The sequence below is a fragment of the Tachypleus tridentatus genome, chromosome 13, assembly GCF_004210375.1.
Source record: "Tachypleus tridentatus isolate NWPU-2018 chromosome 13, ASM421037v1, whole genome shotgun sequence".
In the NCBI taxonomy this organism is placed as follows: Eukaryota; Metazoa; Arthropoda; class Merostomata; order Xiphosura; family Limulidae; genus Tachypleus; species Tachypleus tridentatus.
Window position 1 is genome coordinate 139,450,861 of NC_134837.1, and position 15,821 is coordinate 139,466,681.

At 32.4% G+C, this 15,821-nt stretch overlaps 1 protein-coding gene across 1 annotated transcript in view; it reads right to left on the minus strand.

The window, feature by feature from the left end:
• Positions 1-257, minus strand: part of Ctf4 (Chromosome transmission fidelity 4) — a 71,709-nt gene extending 71,452 nt beyond the window's left edge. Inside the window, exon 1 of the mRNA XM_076476006.1 lies at positions 138-257. The gene's annotated coding sequence lies outside the window, so the exon portion shown is untranslated. The remainder of the gene's footprint in view (positions 1-137) is intronic.
• Between the last annotated feature and the right edge of the window lie 15,564 nt (positions 258-15,821).

The following is a 15,821-nucleotide window of genomic DNA, read 5'->3' on the forward strand; positions in this document are numbered from 1 at the left end:
TGCTACTTGTGCCAGAATTGTAATTTTCAGAATTTTTAAAATTCATACTCCAATAATTATTCACAAGTTTATCATAATATAACTATATTTATCAATTAAATAAAATACAAATAGTAAAAACAAAAACATTTACTTACCAAATTCGAAACTTATTTATTTCTACAAAATATCAATATAATTAAACTCATAAAACTAATATCAGTTATCCCTTTATTGCCTTACTTCCCGCCCAACATATGAGAGTCTTGACACCAGGAGCACACGAAAAACAAAAATATGTAAATTGAATGTTATTTTTTAGTAACTGTAATAACAAATAACCCAGTAAAGTAATTATATTAAATTAATAAATATTCGAAATAAATTTATGTAGTTTAAATTAGTCATAACATTTTGATATTAATGTATTTTAAAATGAATCATATCTCTGATAATTATTAATAATTTATTTTTGTATAAACGTTCATTTTTTGGCATGTGATACATATTTGATGACAAACATTTATTTTTGTAATTGTTACCTTTTCTTGGTTAAAAAAATGAAAAAATTATGCTGTGAAATTAATATTTAAATTACAGACTTGTTTTTGCATTGTTCAAAACCGTTAAGGTTCAAGTTTTTTTTTTGTTGTTGTTAAATACATGTATATATATATTTATACACAATGGAATATGTGTGCTGTTACCATCAGAGGTTTTTATTGATACCCAATTTTTAGTCTTATACGCCTTCAGTCCTACAGCTTGGCTGTTCGAGGCGTTCACGTATTGAATGTATTGTTGTAGACTATATCCTATAGTAGACTATACTAAAACTGTCTGGGTTAGTTGTATATTTATGTAACTATTTCGCAGGGTGTGGATGGATCTTCACTAATATTGTTATAAAGTTTTAATAGTCCATGTGGGGGTACATACAAATTTTAATTTTTCTATTTTGCAGTTTTTATGGGCTAAATTTCTTTTGTTTTTCGTGATGGCGAGAAATCCATGAGAGTTAAAAATGTATCTCGGGACGCCTAGTACGAGTGTTAACGCTTATTTAGGTCGAAACGTTGTTCTCTGCTTTATTAGTAAAAGTGATACACTCTTTTGTTATTATTAAGTGAACAAGAGTTTGTGTTATTTTTACTGAATAATAAAAAAAACTCCCAATGATAGAATCTGTTTCACCAATATCGTGCACTTTTAAAGTAAAATTTATGTTTAAAACGATCAGTGGTCGAAACATCATGCCTGTTCTAGAAATAAACATCATTTACTGTAAAAGTCAAGTGTTTCAAGCAGCAAAAATGTATTAGTCAATTTTAATGATTTCTTTATTATTTCATTAACTGAATAATGTGAGAGAAACCCTTAAAATTGACTAATAAACACCACACCAACATTATTTATAAAATACAATGTGATAACTGCCACGACTTCTATATTGGAGAAATAAGTAGAAAAATGGAAACCAGATTCAAAGAACATAAAAAGTCACCTTCACACGTTTTCGAACACTGCAAATCAAATAAACACAACATAACCATAAAAAAACACCCAAATACCAAATAAAGAAACAAACATAAACAAATGCAAAATCAAAGAAGCCTTACTTATGCAACAACTCAAGCCCAGAATTAACCAATACAAAGGAACACTTTTATACCTATAGTAATAAATATAATCAAACATCTAAGCACGCCTTCTACATTCCTACACTCAATTACACAACCAACTTCGAACATGTGGTCAGCTATCGGTCAGTTACCTCTTTCTTTCTTTGTGAACCTGACGATGACTGATGAAGGTCGAAACGTTGTTCGCTCCTCTACATAGAATTTTCTAAATCTATACCATCTGTTTTTACATATATTTTTATCTACCATTTTTTCGCCTAACTCATTAAATGATCTAAACCATTTTGAAAATCAACAGTATTTTCTTCACAGACAGCAACACCAAATACCTTGATATCATCAGGAAATTTAAGTAATGTTTTGAACATTCCTTCATCTACGTTATTAATGTAAGTAAAAAAAGAGCAATGGTCCTAAGACTGAGCCCTAAGATACACCTCTTATAACATTAATACAGTTTGAATGAACTCCATTTATAACAACCCTTTACTTTCTTCCTTCAAGCCACTCTTCAATCCAATTAGTTGATTTATACCTCACATCTATAGAGACAAATTTTAAGAAGACTTTTGTGTTGCACCTTGTAAAATGCTTTCTGAAAATCCGGATACACCAAGTCTACATTATTACCCTCATCTATATATATGCAATAACATTTTCAAAGAATGTCAAAAATCATAAGGCAAGATTTTTCCTTAGTGAAACCATATCGACTATCCGATAAAAACTAAACTTTGTTAAGTGACTTTGCAAAGCATCTTTTATCAGGCTTTTCAAAATGTCTCCCACAGTTGATGTAAGATTAATAGGCCTACTATTACAGGGACAACTTCTCTTCCCTCCCTTGAAAATAGGAGTAACATTAGCTAATTTTCAATCTTTTAGTACTTGTCCACTGTTGAAGGACTTATAAAAAATTGTGGCAAGTGACTCACATATCCAATCCTTGACCTCTTATAAACCCTTAGGGAACTATTATCTGGCTTATGAACCTTATCATTCTTTAAGATTCACAATCTTATTTTAACAAGCTCAGAATTTATGCAATTGTCTTGTTCAAATTTTTTTCACTATGAATTACTCAATATTAGGAATACTACTTAAATGTTCATTAGTAAAAAGTGAGGATAAAACATGATCTAATAATTAACCATTTCATAATCATCAGCTATAAGCTTTCCTTTACCATCCCTCAAGGGTTCTAACATTTTTTCTACTCCTAATGTACTTAAAAAAATGTTTACTGTTAATTTTTATGTTTTCAGTCAATTTTTTTTTCATACACCCTTCTTGATTTCCTAGTTTCCTGTTTGGCCAATTTTTTTATCTTATATAGTCTTCTAAATATTGTATAAAACCAGTACATTTAAATTTTTTAAATTGGTTATGTTTATACTCTTTGTTAGCCAACCTATTTCATTTACTTACAGCTGTCATTTTATTTCTATAAGGAATATCTTTGTTTTGAATGTTGAAATGTTTTTCTTTAAAAAAATTCCATATGTGCTCAATGTCTTCAAATACCTCAACTATCCAATTAACAACAGATAATTCTTCTTACATCCCTTTAAAATTACTTTTTAATTTGAAATTAAAACATCATTATACCTAATTTCCATATGCAGAAAAACACTAAACTTTGTACTTTTGTGTTCCCAATTTCCACCCTATCAATAATTTCTATATTAGAAAGGACTGAGTTTAACTTATTAAATTTTCACAATTAAAGACTTTGAGGATTTCTGGTAATATTTACTCGATATACAGCGTTTGTTTACTGTGAATAAGAAATATCTTGTGTTGGGTATATAAACAAATGGTTTTGCTCTCAAATTGTGATAAAAACGATGTAATAGAACATGGAGGTTTGCCAAAACGTGTTTCTGAAGTTCTGCCCCAACAACTGTTACCACGAGACCAGCACAATGCTCAACCTTAGAAATTCGTTTTTGCGACAACCATTAAATGTTGGTGTTTGTCTTGAGCCATAAAAAAAGGAGTAAAACATTTTATTAATAACAACATTGGTGTTTAAACAGCAAATAGAGTAACTTATGAGTTTAAATGTTTACGATTTACTTTCTTAGTGAACTATTAGCTTTTTGTATTATCACTGATATAAGATAAATGTTTAAAATAAAACCGTTCGGATTAAGATCTATTACTACCTTAACAAAAAAGATATTACGAACATTAATGTAGTTAGATAACTTTGTTTTACTTTGTTCATAACCTAGTGATTAACAAGTTAAGAACTAAAAAGTTTGCTGGTTACAGAAAGTTAAAACAATAGTCATGTAAAAAAGTATCAATAGTTGTGTTTTTTACTGTCGAAGTGTTAGCACGATTAAATTCAGAACGTCTAAAAATTATTCAAATTATTCAAAGTGTTCATAGAGTTAGCACAAGAACATTCTACGAACTTATCACAAATATCATATAACATTCTCGCCAACAATGTGTTAACATGATTAAAAAACGAAGTATTTGAAAATTATCATAGTATTAGAGTGTTAAGAAAGTTAAAAAAAAAAACACATTTAAAAATTATTCAGGAATCTAACATCCTTACAATGAGATTTCTAATGGAGTTGTCCCCCAGTGGCTCAGCGGTATGTCTGATGACTTACAACGCTAAAACCCGGGCTTCGATACTCGTGGTAAGCAGAGCACAGATAGCCCATTGTATAGCTTTGTGCTTAATTAAAAAACAACAACAACATTAATGGAGTTAAAACGAGGGTATCTCAAGAATTACAATAAGTAACACAAATTTTGCTCCTGGATAGTATGTGTTATTTCATAATTGCTTATGTTGTAAAAGTACAGAAAATGGTCATTACCTTCAAACTTTGCTTTTGTAACCGGGATAATGAAATTTAGAAATTAACCTATTTTCTATGTAAAAACGGGCACATTTGCACATTTTCATTTACGTAAGATCTCAATAAAACAACATATGAATCAAGATTTACATGTATTTATACTAAAGCTATACAAAAATGAACAAACATGTTTAGAAGTGAGTAGTTTTTCGAGATTTGCGACTGTAATGTAAATCACTTTCACGTATCAGCCCCCAAATATAGTCTCCCATCAAGTTTTTGTTATACGCTCCTTGGTAGCGGCGTTCAAAGTACAGTATATCTTGGTGGAAGTGCTCGTCTTGTTCCTCTGAGTATGCTCCCATGTTTTCCTTGAATTTATTAAGATAAGCGTCAAGAATATGGACTTTCAGGGACATCCTGCAGCCCATTTTGCCGTAGTTCTTCAACCAGTTCCAAAAAGCCCCAAACCACTGCGACAAAGTTACCCCAAGATTTTTTTCATTCCTACTGAGCTTCTTGGAAAATTCTGTGCATTCCAGGATCTTTTTTTATTTGTGATCCAACGAAGACACCAGCTCTCACCTTTGCCTCAGACAGCTTAGGGAAGAGGTCTCGAAGGTACTTGAAAGCTGCAGACTCCTTATCAAGAGCTATAACAAATTGTTTCATAAGACCCAATTTTATATGCAATGGTGGAAAAAACACCTTCTGGAGGTCCACTAGTGGCTCATACTTGACATTGTGCCTCCTCACAGAGAACTCGGTCCTATGTGGCCAGTGCTTCCTGTTGTAGTGTGTAGCAGTGTACCTGCTGTCTTAAAGTCAAAGATAACAGGGAAGTCTCTCATAACCTTCCAGCCATACTCATCATACTCTTTGAGTATGAGCCAGGGGAAGAGTCGGATACTAATTCCCGTTATGGAGCAGCACAGCATTGAGGCTTCTGGATGAGTTGTCAATGAAGAGGCGCCACTTGTTCGGGTTAAAGGCAATTTTAATTACCTTGCACAGACTGGATACATTGTTATAGAAGCAGAGCCAACCTTGACGAGTGAAAAAGCTTGAAAAATTGTCGGTGACGCTTCTCTAACTTGCGACTTCCACACTTTTATCTAAAAAATCCCACTCCTTGAACATAAATGTCAAAAGCTTGGCATTCGACTTTGTTAGACCAAGATCTCAGACCACGTCATTGAGGTCTCTTTGGTTGGGGTAGTATGGGTTTCTCTCATCAGCTGTACCTCTGAAATTGTAATCTGGATTTTCAACATCTACTTCCTCTTCTGATTTGCCGCTCTCTTCTGAAGATGGTTGCTTTCACTCTGGCGGAGTGAGTTCAGGAAGCTCAGGGCAGTGTGGCACTGGAGTGATGGATGATGGAAGATTGGGACTCATGAAAATTTCATTACCCAGGTCACAAAAGCAAAGTTTGAAGAGAAAAATAGGTCTTTGCCATTTACTTCAAGCGTAAGCAATTGGGAAATAACACTTTCTGCCTAGGAAGAAGAAAAAGTAAAAATTTTGTTACATAGTATTATCCATAAATGTAACATGTCATTCTTACCAACAGTGTTAAGACAAAGGATTTCAAATATTAGTCGCAAATGTTACAATCATGGTTATGAAAGATTGCCAGTTTTAAAACAATGATAGTTTGTTTACAATTTAACATCGATGTGTGGATACGATTTGAACAATGCTCTTATATATCGTTTATTAACAGGATTAGAACAAGATTACGTACTGAATTATGCATAAATGTAACATTCTTAATCTGAGGTTATTACCATGGTAAAAAAATTATCCATAAATTAGCTGAGCTATGAAGAATGTTTGATTAGTTTATCTTATCATCTGCAAATAATGTGTAATTAATCTTACTGATATTTAAAGGACGACTTGTTTAGTAAAAATGTTTAATTCGGTAAACTTATCTGTGATTAATATTTAACTGGTCTAACTGTAACGTAAAAATTGTTTAGATAGGTTATGAGATCTTTCAAGGTGTTCATTTTGCTTATCTGATTTTTAGAATATGTTTAATTGGTATAAATTATATCAGGAAAAGTTTCATTTGTCTGATTGATCTATAAATATTCATTTGGTATAAGTGTGTTGTAAATAACGTTTACTTAGACTAACTGGACTGTGAGAAATGTTTAGTTAGCTTAACTGAGCCACTAATTTGTCTTTAAATATTTGCGAATTAATCTCACTGTGCTGTAAATAATAGATAATACAAATCTGCAATAAGAAATGACCGATATCATCAGTATAGAATATTTAATTTATTGATGGGAGGGAAATGAATATGTATTAGTCTGTGACTGGTAGAAACATCTTTTGTCATCTTATTATTTTCTCTGTTTTAATCTTTTTGTAAATTGCCTGCGTTCGCCGCTGACGACCCAGCAGCTATGATGAGACAAAACTAAAAATAAAAGTGATCCTTTCGAAAAATATCATTTTCAGAACAACCAAAATATTATTGAAAATTAATAATTTACTTCTATTTATTTATTTACTTTTGTTCATTAAAATAATTAAAATATAACAGTTTTTTTTAATTCCACTTTAAAACTTTAAACCCGTGAATTAGAGATCGGTTCCATATGCTTTTTACACAATTTTGATTTAATTATTTATGCAATAAATTATTTTTTAGTTTTTAGTTCGTAATAACATATATACCAGATGAAAAGAAAAGTTAAACCAAAATACCACTAATATTGTGAGAAGGACAAACCCTGTCAAAATGTTGTACATTTGTAACTGTATTAAAACTAGTGACAAAGCTTTGGAAGAAACCGATATTATGAAATATTACCGCTACTAGTACCGGCGTTTACTTCTTTCTTCTTATTGCTACTCAACTTTTCTATCTTATTTCTATAATGTTAATAATAAGAATGATGCAGTTATTGTTATGAAAATTTTGAAATAATTTTTCAAAAGCTTTAATTATGGCTATTCATTGGTTACATTAACATAGGTCTCTGGAATGACTGCGAGTATACTTCAAAATATTATCAGTTTTGTCTCTAATAAACCTGATACACATAGTGAACATTAATCTAAGTGTGTAATTAGTTTTACGTTCGCTTTTCGGAATACCGGTTATTCAAAACTATGGCCCTTTGTAATATCGGGCCGTAACTGTAACGTTTTCTTCAAGTCGTCCCTAAGCTTTGAAGAAGAATGAGTTAGCATCATGATAAACAGTGGACGGATCAACACGTTTTATCTTTAACTACGTGGTTTAACTATGTGATTATTTAACTACGTGATAAATGAAAACGGTTAAGCTGTTATTAACAAAATTTATTCTCCTAATTACTGTGCACTCAAATCTTCATCTAGAGTACTTCTCTTATTTTATAATTGTAATAGATAGTGTTCTTAATAATCAGTTTTTCGACACAGCCAGCACGCAGAGAATTTTTTGTACGAATACCTTCAGAGACAAACGTGAATCCTCAGGACTGTTCACTTTGACTAACATAAACAGTATCTGTCGTTTTTTATATGATATGGGACTATAAACGTGTTATCGTGAAAAGTAACCTTGAACATTTGCCAAATGAGCTGATAACTCCATATCAGGAATATACGCCAGTGGAACTGGTTCTGTACAATTAATGTTTCTGATAAACAATTTCTTTGAACAATTTTTAGCTACCAAAGAAAGCAAGAAGGGGAAATTAATTCAATGAAAACATATCAATACGCATGCGTGAAGATCTGAGTAGATTCTGAATTTCGTGCAGAGCTACTCGAGGGCTATCTGCGCTAGCCGTCCCTAATTTAGCAGTGTAAGGCTAGAGGAAAGGCAACTAGTCATTATTATCCACCGCCAACTCTTAGGCAACTCTTTTACTAACGAATAATAGAATTGACTGTCACATTATATGCCCTCACTTAAATGATTTTTTGTTTATTAGTCTATCGCATTGCAAATGATATTATTGTTAATTGATTCAATAACAAATATTTTTGCATGACGATTTCCATTTTACTTTTTACTATTTTCTAATGGTTTTGTATATAAACATTGATACTTTTCTGATGGTTGCATTTATGATGTTTATTTGGTGATTTTATATTTCATTTAGATTGATTTTGTAAACTAATTGCAATATGTTAATAGCGAGACGCTTATTTTCCCCATGATTTTATTTTATATAAAATTCAAGAGGTTCATATGGTATTTCTCATGTGCTTCTAGTGAATTTTATATTAGTTCTAATGAGTTTCTGATTTAGAGAGATAAGAGATACGAATATTCGTTTTATTTTGTAACAGTTATAGTAAAATATATCAATGTCTACACCCTTGTGCAAATTAATTGGAACAAATGGTCATTTCACAATATTTTCAACATGGCAACTCAGATAGTTGATTAGAATTAAGATACTCTAGTATTTATAAGATCAATGTGCAGGACAGTTTACAATTGATTATATGTTATGTATGTGTACCAGTACAGAATGGTCACTGTGTATATAGGCTACTACAGTATGTGTTGTTGATCACAAATTGTTTTGGAATACTTTTTGGCTCACAATGGATTTGCATATTACCACTGATATTGCTTCTTGCATACAGCTACCATAGCAACAACCTTAATGAAACTTTTGCAATGACTGCGAACTAATTCTCCTGAAATGGATAGAAACCAGTTTCGAATGATTTTCAACCAATCAAAATGCAGCAACTCAATAAAGGTATTTATGAATTCATGTTTATGTGCTGACGGACGTAGGTCCTAGGATAACTTTCTTACAATCTTTGTCTAAATGTAGACCTACAGTTTTGTATGTTTGAGTGTCTTACCAACGTTTTTCTTTACGAATTTCAGTGTTTTTCTAATCATTATAACTATACATGTGTCCTTTTTTAAATTTTTGTTTCTGTATTTTTCATACTGCAAGATGAAACGTGTTGAATTAAGAGAAGACTGACAAAAAAGAACCAACAAAAGGCTTTGGATTTAGTGGCCAAGACTGGAAAACTGACTATTTTTTCACCCAACTTATAGAACATGATCTTTCAAATCAAAATCTATCTCCACCATCAGAAGTCACTTCTACTGCATCTGACTCTGACAAGATTAAAATTGAACCAAGCTCCACACCTACAAGTACCACTTTGTCCACTTCATGGTCAAAACACCATGAAGACGTTGAGGTGGCTCAACTGGCACAAGTCTCACAACAGATCTGACTTTGCCTGTAAATTCTCCTGATATCTCTAAGTGTTAATGTTGATGCAAGTTGCTCTACAAGAAGTCTGAAGTTGAAATAATTGCTAAAAATGAACATCTACTGGACTATGGTAAAATGCTTCAGTCTACAAAAGACAAAGAAACTAAAGCAAAAGATCCAGAGTTATGGCTTGATTACTCTGCTGATGATGTGGCTTATTGGATTACTTGTGGACCCACTGATTGTCAACATCACAGTGGACCATTTGGCAAATCTTGCAGGACTTTGAATAATGACAAAAAAAAACGAAATACTGTTCGCAAAATCTTTTCTTTGGGATAAAAGCCAATAGTGAGCAATACAAAAGAGAGTGGTTATTGTATTCACCATCAACAGGGTCAGTTTACTACTTTGTTTGTAAACGTTCTGCCCCTAAATTTTCCTCGCGTTTTGTTGAAAGAGAAGAGTTCAGTGACTGGCGAAATACAATTGTAATTGTTCATCATGAAAGAAGCACCACTCACCGAGTGGCTCAGAAAGTCCACGTGTTCATTGTTGATGAAGTAAATTTTTCTGGTTATATTCACTTGTCAGTTAACTCGACGCCAGATAAGCAGCCTCTTGAACGCTTTTTAACCTTTCTGGAACTGAAAAGCTATACCTTTGTGGAAATGGCAAACCAGGTATTGAAGTACTTACGTGAAGTTTGCAAATTTAATTTTTCAAAATGTAGGAGTTAGTCTTACGACAATGCTCTAACATGTCTGGCTGGGCGTTATAAGGGGATGCAGCAAAAGATTTTAGAAGAAAATAAGTTTGCCATATGTGTGCTCTGTGCAGCCCATTCATTAAATGTGATAGGCCGAAGTGCTGTTGACTGCTGTCAAATGACTTTTTTTTTTCTGCAATGCATTTTCTCTATACATTTTTTCAGCCTCAACTAGTCGATGGAAAAATCTTAAAGATTGTCTTGGAGATAAAAGTGTGTTAAAATCTCTCTTTGATACCAGATAGGAGGCACATGCTATGGCAACAACAGCAGTTTTGAAGTCTTTGTTTAAGATTTTGGAAGCTTTAGAATGTCTAGTCAAAGACACTAGAAGAGAAGCAGACAATATTGCAAATAAGATGAAAGAGCTAGAATTTGTTTTTATGTTGATAATGTGGGATGAGATTTTGCAAAAAATTTATAAAGCAAGTCAAGTTCTGCAAAATGAGAATGTGAACTTAAAAACATTAGCTGATGAACTACGCACTTTGAAAGATATGAAGCAGTTGCAAAGCAAGTACTACCAGATGTTAATTGCAATGCAGCTCAAACTCGTAAACGTGTCAGAAAGAAGGTAGTCAATGACGGAGGTGCACAAGAAGTAGATCTGTATGCCAGAGATAAATTTCGTATCACCACCTTCTGCACAATTGTTGACAAACTAGAAACCCAGAAGATAAGAAGAGGAGAGATGTACAAAGAAATAACAAACAGATTTTCTTTTCTGAATGATGTGCCAAACGATGTCACTTCATCTGCTGAAACTGAAAGGTACTCTCAGTGTTCCCAAAAGCTAATTGATGCTTTACCACGGGACTTGGACACTAATCTCTCTTCCGAGCTTCAGCAGTTTTACTTATATGTGCGCCATACGTTCAGTGCAACATAAATTATATAAACCAGATTCAGTCATGCTGAACTTTACAAAATAATTTCAGAAGACAAAACTGAGTGTGCGTTTCCAAACGTAGACATTGCATTGCGTATATTTTTAACATTTGGTCACAAATTGCACAGCTAATCGTTTATTTTCTCAACTCAAGCATGTTAAAAATCCTAACAGAACGATTATGCGACAAGATAGGTTGAATGCTTTGTCTCTGCTGAATACAAAAGCAAATTTGTTACGCCAAATTAGTCTTGAGGACTTGATCAAAAACTTTGCTCTTAAAAAATCTAGAAGAAAACTTCTTAAAAATTAAATAAATGCTAAGGTATAAGGAAATAGTGTGCTTACAGGGTTTTAAGTTCAAAGTGAGAAATTATTGACATCAGAGTGAGATTTTTCTTTAATAAAAGGGTTTTGAGTAAATTTTTCATTTTTGTTAACATCAAAGTGTGAATTTGTGTACATCAAAATGAGAATTTTTAACATCAAAGCGTGAATTTGTGAACCATCAAAGTGAGAATTATTAACTCAGAGTGAAAACAAATATACAGTAGAATTAATTCTTTTTCATTATCATTAATCAAAGAAGTGAGTTCCCTCATCAATCCTAAATAAAAGGCATCAGTCGTTGTTTGATTTTGATCCATGCCCAATCAGTTAAATAAATAACGTAAAGAAGTTTTTATTTAATATAGTTTTGGGGTTTGACCTGGAAGAAAACTGAAGAATGGTTATAAATTTTCAAACTTTTATTTCACTTTCAGCAGTTATTGAGTCTTAACGTCTTGTTAGTTGAACAATGGAGGGGCCGAGGGAGGCACAATTTTGGGCTGTGCTTAGGGTATCAGATGCCCTTAATCAGGACCTGCGTAAACCCTAAGCGCATTAATAGGTTTTAGAATAACTAAACTACAGAAAATGACAAGCTAATGAACAAAGATAATTGTTATTTCTGTTTATTTTAGATTTATACGATTGAATCAGGTCAGATTTCTTGAAATTAAGTTCAAGGAAACTATTACATTTTCCTACAAGCTTAATCGTCAAATGGTAGTTTACCACATTCCGTTAGAAAGCGTTTGGCAGTGGCGTCTTTAGTGGTTAGGTTTTAAATTACATCAGTTATTTTAGTCTATTAAGACTTAGATTGTATTCTTTGAGGTGACTGTGTCTAAATTCGTTTGGATTTTCACATGTAAACCAACGTTTTCCTAATACTCCATCTCGTTGCTTGATGCACAATGTCAAACCTGGAATTAAAACCGAACATATGGGTCTACTATCGTCGTCGTAACATTACTCCACAAGGTATTGTGAATATATTTAAGTTACCAAGTTTAGTCATACAAACAATAAAGAGTATTATTGAAGACATGCCTGATAACCTGTTAAGAAAAAATATCAAACCAAAATTTTGATTTGTAAGAATGAAAAAAATACTTACAAGCTATGATATAATCAGAAGTTTTCTCTTTTAAAATATGACCAGTCTTATTTAATATGGACAGTTTTTCAGTTGATGACTCATCAAATGAGAAAGTTTGTTACAGACGGCTCAACCATTACCCAAAGGAACATTGTCTTTGTTTTCCAAGAATTCCCAACTTGCAACTCCTGTAAAGATAAACTGCCATACTGAACTTCATGTATTACGACCTATTCAGAATACATTTTTACGGTTTCAGATTATGAACACTTTAGGAAATCCCAAACAATAAACACCTTATATTATGATAGCGACATGAAGAGAATAGTCTTGGAATTGACGTAAATAATTACGTCATACTTAACAAAGTTACCTTCCAAACGCTGATGTATCATGTGAGTGCCATACATAGATAAACTGTTAAACTATGATGCTTATTCTTCACTCAGCGATGCTACACTGAACAGAAATTTATATTACCTTTTGATCGAGAGAAGTACATTTTTACTAGATCAAAACATTGATGGACGTAATAACAGGACTCATATTAGTTGTCTAGTAACTTAAAAGTTCAGAATATTTGAAATAATGTAGAAACAATTTTTAGAGAGTGAGATGTCGGGAACAGTCATTTAGTAGTTAATGTTATTGTCAATTACGGATGTAGTTCTTTCATCAAGTACATCATGAGAGAACAGAGGACGAGACGTTATCAGTTTGATGGTTAACATATTCTACGGGATCGTAACGACTTTCTATGACTGTGTTATTGTTGGAATGAGATAGTGTACCCTTCTCATCAACACTTCCCTACGTGTAGAATGTAGATGACTGGATTGAGTTTGTATGATAATGACAAATGTCCATGAATTTATTGACTAGTCGTACAGTGTTGGCCAAATTGTTTGCATACCTTTCTATATTGATGTAATTGTTTGCATACACAGAGTAGTTATTAAGTAAATGACCGAGTAGTGACAGAGAAGGTAGCGTATGTTGAACAAACGCTGTATAAGTTGTTTAAATATTTGCTGGTCTGAACATGTTCATTGATACACATGTTTTGTATAAAATGATATGCTTTTGGTATAACATTATTTGAAACATAACAACACTTTGTTCAAACAGTTTCTGTGCCTGGTATGGAGTCATACCTTGTAATATTTACCAAGGCTAAGAATAATATATATTTAAATTGAATTAGGCTTTGAATTTGCGGTTAAGAAAACTATTATTGTGTGGGTGTTAAAGCCCGAGTTTAATATACAATCATTAAAAGATGGGCCTTATTTCATGTTTTATTCATCAAATGAAAGTCTAAGTTTATGATACCATCATTAAGACATGTTTCTAATGTCATGTTTCAATCACCAGATGAAAACCAGAGTTTAGGATATCATCATTAAAACGTGGGCCTTAAATCTTATTCACCAGATGAAAATCTAAATTCAGGATACCATCATTACAACGTCGGCCTTATGTCTTGTTTTATTCACCAGATGAAAGCCCGAGTTTAAGATGCCATTATTAAATCGTGTATCACACACATGTAATGAAAGTCTGATTTTAGGGTGCCATCATTAAAACGTGGGCCTTATGTCATATTTTATTCACCAGGTGTAAACCCAAGTTTAGGATTCCATCATTAAAACGATGAAAGCCCGAGTTTAGGATGCAACAATTAAAACTTGAGCCTTATGTCTTATTCACCAGATAAACGATCAAGTTTAGGGTACCATCATTACAACGTGAGTCTTATGTCATGTTTCATTCACCTGTGATAAAAGACTGAATTTAGGATATAATCATTAAAACATGTGTTTTGTGTCTTCTGTTATTCACACAATGAGAGCCTGAGCTTAGGATGCCATAATTAAAACATGGGCCTTATTTCTCGTTTTATTCACCAGATGAAAGCCTGAGTTTAGGGTTGCATCATTAAATCGTGGGCCTTATGTCATGTTTTATTCTAAATTTAGAATACCATCATTTCATTGTGAGACTTATATCATGTTTTATTCACCAGATGAGAGTCTGTGTTTAGGATACCATAATTAGAACGTGGGCTTTATGTCATGTTTTATTCATCGCATGAAACTCTGAGTTTAGAATATCATCATTAAGCCGCGGTTCACACACCTGTGATGAAAGTCTGATTTTAGAGTACCATCATTAAAATGTTGTCCTTATTTCATGTTTTATTCACCAGATTAAAGCCCGAGTTTAGGATACCATCATTAAAACTTGCAATTTAGTATATATTTTATTCACGATATGAAATTCTAAGTTTAGGATACTATTTGTAAAATGTGGGCCTTATGTCATGTTTTATTCACCAGATGAAAGCCTGAGTTTAGGATACCATTATTAAAACGTGGGATTTTTGTCATATTTTATTCACCAAATGAAAGTCTGAATTTAGAATACCATCATTAAAACGTGAACCTTATGTTACTTTTTATTTACAAGATAAAAGCCTGAGTTTACGATACCATCATTAAATCGTGGGCCTTAAATTTTGTTTTATTTAACATATAAAATCCGGAGTTTAAGATGCCATCATTAAAACGTGGGCTTTATGTCATGTGTTATTCACCAGATGAAGGCCTGAGCGTAGGATACCATCATTAAAACGGTAGGCCTTTCATCATGTTTTATTCACCAGATGAAATGCTGTGTTTAGGATACCATCATTACAACGTGAGTTTTGGATAGCATCATTTAAACTTAGGCCTTATTTAATGTTTTATGCACCAGATTAAAGCCCGAGTTTATTATGCAATCATTAAAACGTGAGCATTAAGTCAAGGTGTATTCTATTTCTGACAAAAAATGCTTATTTAGTTATTTTTATTCTACAAGTTTTTAAACAAGCAAACGACTTTTTATAAATATTTAAAATATAAACGATTTCTTGTTAAAAACTATCAAAAGATATTCTATTTGAGTTTTACATTAGATGTGACTCTAACATAAAGATTTTTAAACGGTGCTTGTTCTTTGTACATTCTAACCCTATCTCAGAGTTACTTTCGATTCTTAATAAATTCTGATAACAACTTTAACTTTTGGAAACATACTCA